This window comes from Phocoena sinus, chromosome 9 (assembly GCF_008692025.1).
Source record: "Phocoena sinus isolate mPhoSin1 chromosome 9, mPhoSin1.pri, whole genome shotgun sequence".
In the NCBI taxonomy this organism is placed as follows: Eukaryota; Metazoa; Chordata; class Mammalia; order Artiodactyla; family Phocoenidae; genus Phocoena; species Phocoena sinus.
In genome coordinates this window covers 67341455-67350325 of record NC_045771.1, presented here as the reverse complement: position 1 = coordinate 67350325, position 8871 = coordinate 67341455, and positions in this window count along the sequence as shown.

Here is an 8871-nt window from a genome sequence, read left to right as displayed (position 1 = left end):
CCTATTGTAAATAATGGTGCTATGAACATGGGGGTGCACATATCTCTTCCATATACTGATTTTAATTATTTGGATATATACCCAGGAGTGGGATTGCTGGGATTATATCTTAGCTGTACTTTCAATTTTTTAAGGAACCTCCAAACTGTATTCCATAGTGGCTGTACAAACTTATAATCCCACCAACAGTGCACAAACGTTCCCTTTTCTCCACATCCTTACCAACATTTGTTATCTCTTGTCTGTTTGATGATAGCCATTCTAACAGGTATGAAGTGATATCTCATTGTGGTTTTGTTTTGCATTTCTTTACAATTAGTGAGGTTGAACACCTTTTCATGTACCTGTTGGCCATCTGTATATCTTCTTTGGAAAAATGTCTATTCAGGTCCTTCACCGATTTTTTTAATTGGATTCTTTGCTTTTTTGCTATTGAGTTATATGAGTTCTTTTGTATATTAACCCCTTATAGGATATATGGTTTGCAAATATTTTTTTCCCATTCCATAGACTGTCTTTTCATTTTGTTGATTGTTTCTTTCGCTGTGCAGAAGCTTTTTAGTTTGATGTAGTCCCACTTGTTTATTTTTGATTTTGTTGCTTGTGCTTTAGGTCATATCCAAAAAAATCATTGCCAATATCTGTGTCAAAGAGCTTTTTTTCTATGTTTTCTTCTAGAAGTTTTATGGTTTCAGGTCTTACATTTAGGTCTTTAATTCATTTCAAGCTAGTTTCGTGAGTGGTATAAGATAGGGGTCTAGTTTCATTCTTTTACAAATGAATATCCACTTTTCCCAGCACCGTTTATTGCAAGACTGTCTTTTCTCCAGTCAGTTTTCTTGGCTCCTTTATCAGACATAAGCTGACTGTACCTGCGTGTGTTTATTTCTGTGCTCTGGCAAATGGTTTTTTTTTTTTTTTTGCAGTACGTGGGCCTCTCACTGCCGCGGCCTCTCCCGTTGCGGAGCACTGGCTCTGGACGCGCAGGCTCAGCGGCCATGGCTTACGGGCCCAGCCACTCTGCGGCATGTGGGATCTTCCCAGACCGGGGCACGAACCCGTGTCCCCTGCATCGGCAGGCAGACTCGCAACCACCGCGCCACCACATTTTTAAAATGAATCATTAACAACCTTTGTTCTCTGGATTATTTTTTCATATCAAGAATTTCAACTTAACAATTCTCAAAGATTGTTGCAATTTTCTTAAAAATTCCCAACTGTCCTGGTGTGTGGAATGAAATTAGGCCTATTTAAGATGAATTCAAAGAACTGTTATTTTTCTTGCTTTCCTAAAGTAAATGTATCATCACTATCAACTACGGTTTGCGAGAACCTTGTATACTGAATGACATAGATAGCACCTCTTCTCTACCTTTTTTGGTGCTATCATCTCTACAGGAATAAAACTACCTTTAACTTTATAATTAACACTTTTTACACCAACTGTGAAGGCTGTGAGTTTTCAGATTAATATATTTTTCCAGACAGTCCAAGGTTATCCCAAGAAATTCAGCAGTTAACTATCACTGGAAGCTTCTAGTGCCCTCTCAAGCCCAATTGCAGCCCAGTCTCTGGTTCCATAGCTGAGAGTCATGATTCCATAGCTCTGCCTTAGAGAACTGGCAGGAGGCCATAAAAGTAAACCAGTGGGTAAGAATCAAGTGAAATGGGCCAAGGTGGTGGGATTTACCAGCCTTTAAAGTAAGAGTTTAGCTCTTTGATTTTAGAAAGGTGGAACACATTTTGGTTTTAATTTTCTAATTTGTGGTTCTAAATGCCTCAAGATTTAGTCAAAGAGTAAGGCAGTGGTTAAACTTCTTTTTTCCTGGTGGTATGAGCTGTTTGAGTCAAGCCACCAACCCATATCCCTGCAAATGAAACATATTTGCGTTTCTCATGTGTGTAAGCCTAGTAAATGTTGATTGCTTTCAGCTCACTGACATAGCTCCCCCGTGCTTTCCATTTTATTACCAAATAATAAAACCTGAAACAGAGGCACCATTCCTGGGCTTTACAGGAAGCATGACTCACACCTCTAACCACCAGAGAAGAGAAACAGCAGTGGTGCACTTAGCTGGTTTAAAACGAGCATTAGCACTAACTTTGTAACGTACATTAGAAACAGTGGTCTTCCCAGCACAGTCTTTCCTCCTGAGCATGGTTAAGGGCTGAAGGGCCATCTTACTTCAGTAAGGGAATGCGTGAAATAATATATACCGTGTTCTACTTGCCCCAGCAGAAGAACCCCAGCACAAGGATTTACTAATTATACACTTGCTTTTCTGCATCTCTGCTTATGTATCAGGATTTTCTTTTGTTGTTGAATGCAAAAAAGCAACAACAGCAACTCATATTGACTTAAACTATAAAGGCAATATTTTGTATATTTTGGTTCACATCCAGGTTAGGACTTAGGCAATGTTTGATGAACAGTATTTCTTTTTTTGCGGTATGCGGGCCTCTCACTGTTGTGGCCTCTCCCGTTGCGGAGCACAGGCTCCGGACGCGCAGGCTCAGCAGCCATGGCTCACGGGCCCAGCCGCTCCGCGGCATGTGGGATCCTCCCAGACCGGGGCACGAACCCGTGTCCCCTGCATCGGCAGGCGGACTCTCAACCACTGCGCCACCAGGGAAGCACTACACAGGATTTTTTTAAACAAAATTACTCCTGGGCTTTTGGTTGTGTTTTTGATTTTTCTCTTTTTTTAAGAAAATTCGAATCTAGTTCACACAAGCTCATTTCAAAACCAAAAGTAATTCAGTCACTTTAAATTCCATATGGAATAAATAAATGTTTCAAAACAAATCAAACTTAATTCACTGTAAAAATCATCAGCATTGGTAACTCTGATTATATATGTAAGGCCAGCAAAGGCCGAGGCTTTTGGCAGGTCTATAAAGGAGAAATGAAAGGAATTAGAAAGCAGGGGTCACTTTGTCAATTAAAAAGTGATGGCAGAATTGTTATTTTTATAACTTCCCAGAATAAAAAAAAATGTGGGCTTGCAGCTGAAAATTGGCTGGTGATCACAGCCTGGCAGACTGAACAAGGGCACATGAACCGTGTGTTTGGATCATCCATTACATTAGCACACACTGAAAATAACCAAAACTGGAGGGAAATCTTACCACCAGTTCAGTTCGATTGAAGAAACAAATACCGATTCAGCAAGCGCTCTGTCCCAGGCTTAGCATTGAAGAGATGGTAAAGAAGAGGAAGAGATTGAGTCTGTCATCAAAGAGCTTACTATATTAAAGAAATGAGGCAGTCATCTAACATTAAAAAATAATTTTAAAGTGCAAGCCCCGGGCTTCCCTGGTGGTCTAGTGGTTGAGAGTCCGCCTGCCGATGCAGGGGACACGGGTTCGAGCCCTGGTCTGGGAAGATCCCACATGCCGCGGAGCAACTAGGCCCGTGAGCCACAACTACTGAGCCTGTGCGTATGGAGCCTGTGCTCCGCAACGAGAAAGGCCACGATAGTGGGAGGTCCGCGCACCGCGATGAAGAGTGGCCCCCGCTCGCCGCAACTAGAGAAAGCCCTCGCATAGAAACGAAGACCCAATACAGCCAAAAATAATAAAAAAAAAAAAAAAAAAAAAAAAAGTGCAAGCCCCATTTTAGAAGGAGAGAGTGATTGTGTTACATGGGTGTCAGTAGTGATATCTACCATGTATATGGAAACCCACCTATGCCAGGTAGTGTCTAGGATTTTACATTCTATTAAAAAATCCATGAATTAAACTTTACCATTTAAACTTACTGATAAAATAATGGACAGACAGAACAGCTTACATACCTTGCTCAAAGTTATCCTGTTCCCAAGTGGCAGAGTCAACATACAGACTGAGGTTTTCTTATGGCTCGAAAGTGAGTCCCTTCTCCCACAGTGTGCTCTTCCTAGGAACCTTCTCCAGGTTAGCAGTTTGAGCGTATTGATCAAACATCAAAGTCAGACTGAAGTGAAGGAAAACTTGAGTTCTTCACCTCCAAGGAAATGTATATCACAGAATCAATCTCTGACCAGATTTTAACAATCCAAGAAAAAGAGATCTGTGAGATATACACATATATATCACAAAACAAAATACAAAAAAATCTAAAGAGTAAGTAAATATATAATATACATATATAAATTTTTTATATATAATACATAAAGTATAATATAAATACACATTAAATATATATAAATATTTACCCTTTTTAGATTTTCTTTTGTGTTTTGTTTCTCCTGTACCACTCAAGAGGGAGAGAAATTGACCCATCCCTACATCAGCATAGAGAGGGAGATCATTCGATGTTTATTTCGCAGATAATTGTTGGCTGCCAGCTTTGTGTTAGTCACCAGAGAGATGAAGTTCACAAAGACGATTTTTATCCTCAGGGGGTTGATAATCAAGTAGGAAAAACAAATTCATAATCAATTACAGTACAAGATAGGAGTCATAAAACAGACATGTATATAGCAAGAGAAAAATTGCAAGAAGAGCGAAGTGGGAAGTAAAGGAGAATAGGAATGGGACAGTTCACAGTTGGTGAACTTGAGGATTGAAGAATTTACTAAGCGGATAAGAGGAGGTGGAGGAGATTTCCAGGCAGGAGAAATTCCATTTACATGGATATAGAAACAGCAGGTCACCTTGGCTGAATTTAGGGGTGAGATTTAGTTGGGTCTTTTTTTCTGTATGTCAGTGATCTCCAAAATTTTGATTGTGAAACCCATCAGTGAACATTTTTGAATATGAACATCCAAGATATGTGTATTTTTGTGGTTATCACTGTTGTCCCATTCTGTAAATACAGGTAAAACTCTGCTTGTATCAAATTAAAAAATCAGTGACAACAACAGCAATAATAGTTAAAACAATAAGTGCTAGCATTTATTGGTCAAGGAACTTCCAAACTATTTTAGGTGCTTTTTGTGAATTACGTTGTATGCCCTTTTCAGCAACCCTATACAGTAGATGCAGTAGTAACCCTTTCTTGTTATTAATGGGAAAATCCAGGAATAAATATGTTTTAACTTTTTCTACCATCAACTTCATGGATCATTTTGCAGTAAATATTAACAGAGACCAGATGTGGTTGTGACATACAAACCTTGATCAGATATCTCAAGGAATATTGGGGGTGCTTGAAAATGTGTGTGTGTATGTGTGTGTGTGAAGATTGGTAAGAGTCAATGTTAAATGTCATTGAATGTCCCTTCCTGTCTTCGGTGTTCCACAAAATAGTTTTTGCAGCTCTGTGATTAAACAGGTAACCTTTCTGGACCTTTATTTTCTCTTTTCTGAACTTCACTTTTATCTACTGTGATTGGACAACTCTATTGTTTTCCTCAGATAGTTTTCCAAATAACGTTTTTTTCAAATTATAAATTTGTCATCTTTCTAATGTAGAAAAGAAAAATATGAGGATAAAACCAGGGATGCATATTCCACCAACCAAAGAAAACGCTGTTCACATGTTATTGTATATCCCTTACAGTTCCAGGATATCCATCATGGGTTCTTGACAAGTTTAGTCCTTCAATTAAGGCCTCCCTCCACCTCCCCACCCCTTCTACATCAGCACATTTTTCCTTTATACATGGTAATTTAGTTTACTCTTTGCCAGCTTTAGATACGGTAATTAAGCCAGATTTCATTTAAGACTACTTACTTACTGATCTCTAGATAAGACGAAATTTCCAGCCCTTTGCAAGAAAATTTCTCATAATTTCCTTTGAAAGCCAGCATATTTATGTGAGTGCTTTGCAATAAATCCCCTTCTTTTATATCTTCTAAATTAAACCTACATTGTGTTTTGAAGTCTTTGAAAGTTATAAAAACAATTATTATTTCACCCATTCCACTGTACAAAGATGCCTGCCCACAAGAAAGGGAAACCAGTTATGTAAACATTGAAGTGGAGTAAAATGCACTAATGTTCTTAAAAAAGTATGTAGGCCCTCAGTACTGGGATTAGTAATAGAGGTGGAAGGACCACCAAGAGAGTATTCATAGGTCAATAGATGTGAAATACATCTTCCGATATGTTTGGAAATGTCAAGACTGCAAGCAGTTTAGTGCTGGGGCTCCTGGGGTTTGGCTGTCTGGGAGTAGAGTGAGACCAGAGGAAGGCAGAGAGGGGGACTAGAGACAAGAACCTGATTATGGGGAGTCCTGAAGGGCACGTAAAGGATGTAAGATTTTAAATGTAGGCAGCAGCAGGCAAACCTGGATTTCAATCCTAGTTTAACAACTTCCTCAGCTGTAATTTCTTTATCTGGAATAATAATTATAGGTAACATTTATAGTTTAGAATTACACAGCTAATAGCACAGATTCAAATCTCAGCATTCTGACTTCAGAGACCATGTAACTGGGACCTCTACTGTAATAACTCTCCAGATGAGGGCGGATAGTGAGTGTAAAATTAGGGGCATGGCCCTGGAGGCAGAATGCTTAGATTAGCTCTTCTCAAAGCATTGTCTGGGGTGTCCTTAGGGTGATTGGGGTGGTCCCTGAGATCCTTTTAAGGAGTTTGCAAGGTTAAAATCCTGTAATAATAGTAGTAGGAAGTTATTTACTTATTTTCATTGTGTTGACCGTTGCGTTTATGGTACAAAAGCAGTGGTGGACAAAACTTCTGGTATCTTAGCACAGCTAAAGGCCTTGGCAACAAATGGTACTAGGAGTCATTGAGTTCCTTACCACCATTCATTCACCGAGGGGGGCAAGCCATGGAAATATTAATCTTATTAAATCTCAGTCTTTGAGTTCATGTCTGTTTAATATTTTGTGTGAAGAGATGAGAAGTACTCAAAGAACGTCTATTAAATGTTAAGGTAGGACAGTTATTTCCAAAGCACTTGGTTGATTGTTTCAGGTACAAGCTGAACTAGCCAGCTTTTTCAGCACTTGAAAGAATGGTGCAAAGACAAAACTGTGGCCATTCAGACTTGGGTGGTAGACACGTTTTTTTGAAAATGAAAAAAGTGAGCTTATCACTTCAAGGAAGACAACTGACAATGTTTGATGTCAGTGAAAAAATTTAAGTGTTCAAGAGATAATTAGAATTCTGGGAAACATATCCATTACTTTCTAGTATTAGAGATTTTTCTGATGAGATTAATGGTGATGTTAATCAATGTGATTTTTAAAATATTATGTGATAAACTGGGTCAATAGTTGGAAGATCTGCATAATTCAATAAATTACGATTTTCCGAACCAATGCATGATGTTACGTGATAACAGATACATTCAAAATGCATGATAAACCAATGGATTTGAATGAAACACATTACAGAAAGTTTATTAATATGATTTCAGATACCACATTGCAACTATTCTTTAAGAAACTGCTACTTGGTGAGTTTACTATGATATCAAAGAGGAATATTCACAATTATATGCAAAAGTTATTAAAATACTTCTCCATCTGTTCAATTATATAATAATATGAAGCAGGGTTTTCTTCATTTACTTCAGTCAGTACAACATATTATATATCAGGTTGAATGCAGGAGCAGATATGAGAATCCAGTTATCTTTTATTAAGCCAGACATTAAAGAGATTCATAAACATTTAAAACAACAGTACTGTTCTCACTGTTTTTTCTGTTTGCTTGTGTTGGAAAATATAGTTATATTTCATAAAAATATGTTATTTATAAAAGAATAGAAACTTTTTTAAAGGATAAAATAAGAAAACCGCCAGTTCCAGGAATGGCAGTAAAAATCCAGAGAGGGATTCTCATAAAAGAGGAGACATAATCTGAAGGAAGTCCTGATTGACTATATGAAAGTATGGGAAGAGGGTGCTCCGTGGGTTGAATGCCAGTTTTCTCAATGTAATGACTCTCAAAATCATGTTACATTTTATTATGATAAAGAATATAGGAGGGGCTTCCCTGGTGGCGCAGTGGTTGAGAGTCCTCCTGCCGATGCAGGGGACACGGGTTCGTGCCCTGGTCTGGGAAGATCCCACATGCCGCGGAGCGGCTGGGCCCGTGAGCCATGGCCGCTGAGCCTGCGCGTCGGGAGCCTGTGCTCCGAAACAGGAGAGGCCACAACAGTGAGAGGCCCGTGTACCGCAAAAAAAAAAAAAAAAAAAAAAAAAAAGAATATAGGAGGGACAGATTTGGAAACTGTGGGAGGGGAAATGGTAATTTTAGTTTTGGACCTATTGATTTGTAACTTGCGGAGGGCGTACATTTAACGACCTTGATTAGGACGTTGGAAATGTAAGTCTGTACCCGAGGGATTTGACTGAGCAGGGGATATGAGTTTGATATGTGTTAGCAGCTCCATGTATAAATTAATGGGATGGATACAATTAACTAGGGAAAACATATATAATGATAAAAGAGGAAAACTGAGGACCAGTCCATCCTGCTAGGGACAGGTGGGGCAAGACAAGTGCAAAAAGAACACTAAGAATGAATTATCAGAGGAAGAAAGAGAAAATGTTTAGGAGACGAGAATGTTTTTGTGAAAGAGAAGACAATGTGTGGAGAAGAGAATGAATGAATGTTTGTGATGAGACTTTCAAAGTCTTTTATTTTTTAATTTAATTTATTTTTTAAAATGAATTTTTACTGGAGTATAGTTGATTTGCAATGTTATGTTAGTTTCTGCTGTACAGCAAAGTGCATCGGTTATACATAGATCCACTTATTTAGATTCTGTTCCCATATAGGTCATTACAGAGTATTGAATAGAGTTCCCTGTGCTATACAGTAGGTTCTTATTAGTTATCTATTTTATATATAGTAGTGTGTATATGTCAATCCCAATCTCCCAATTTATCCCTCCCCCCTTTCCCCCTTGGTAACTGTAAGTTTGTTTTCTACATCTGTGACTCTATTTCTGTTTTGTAAATAGGTTC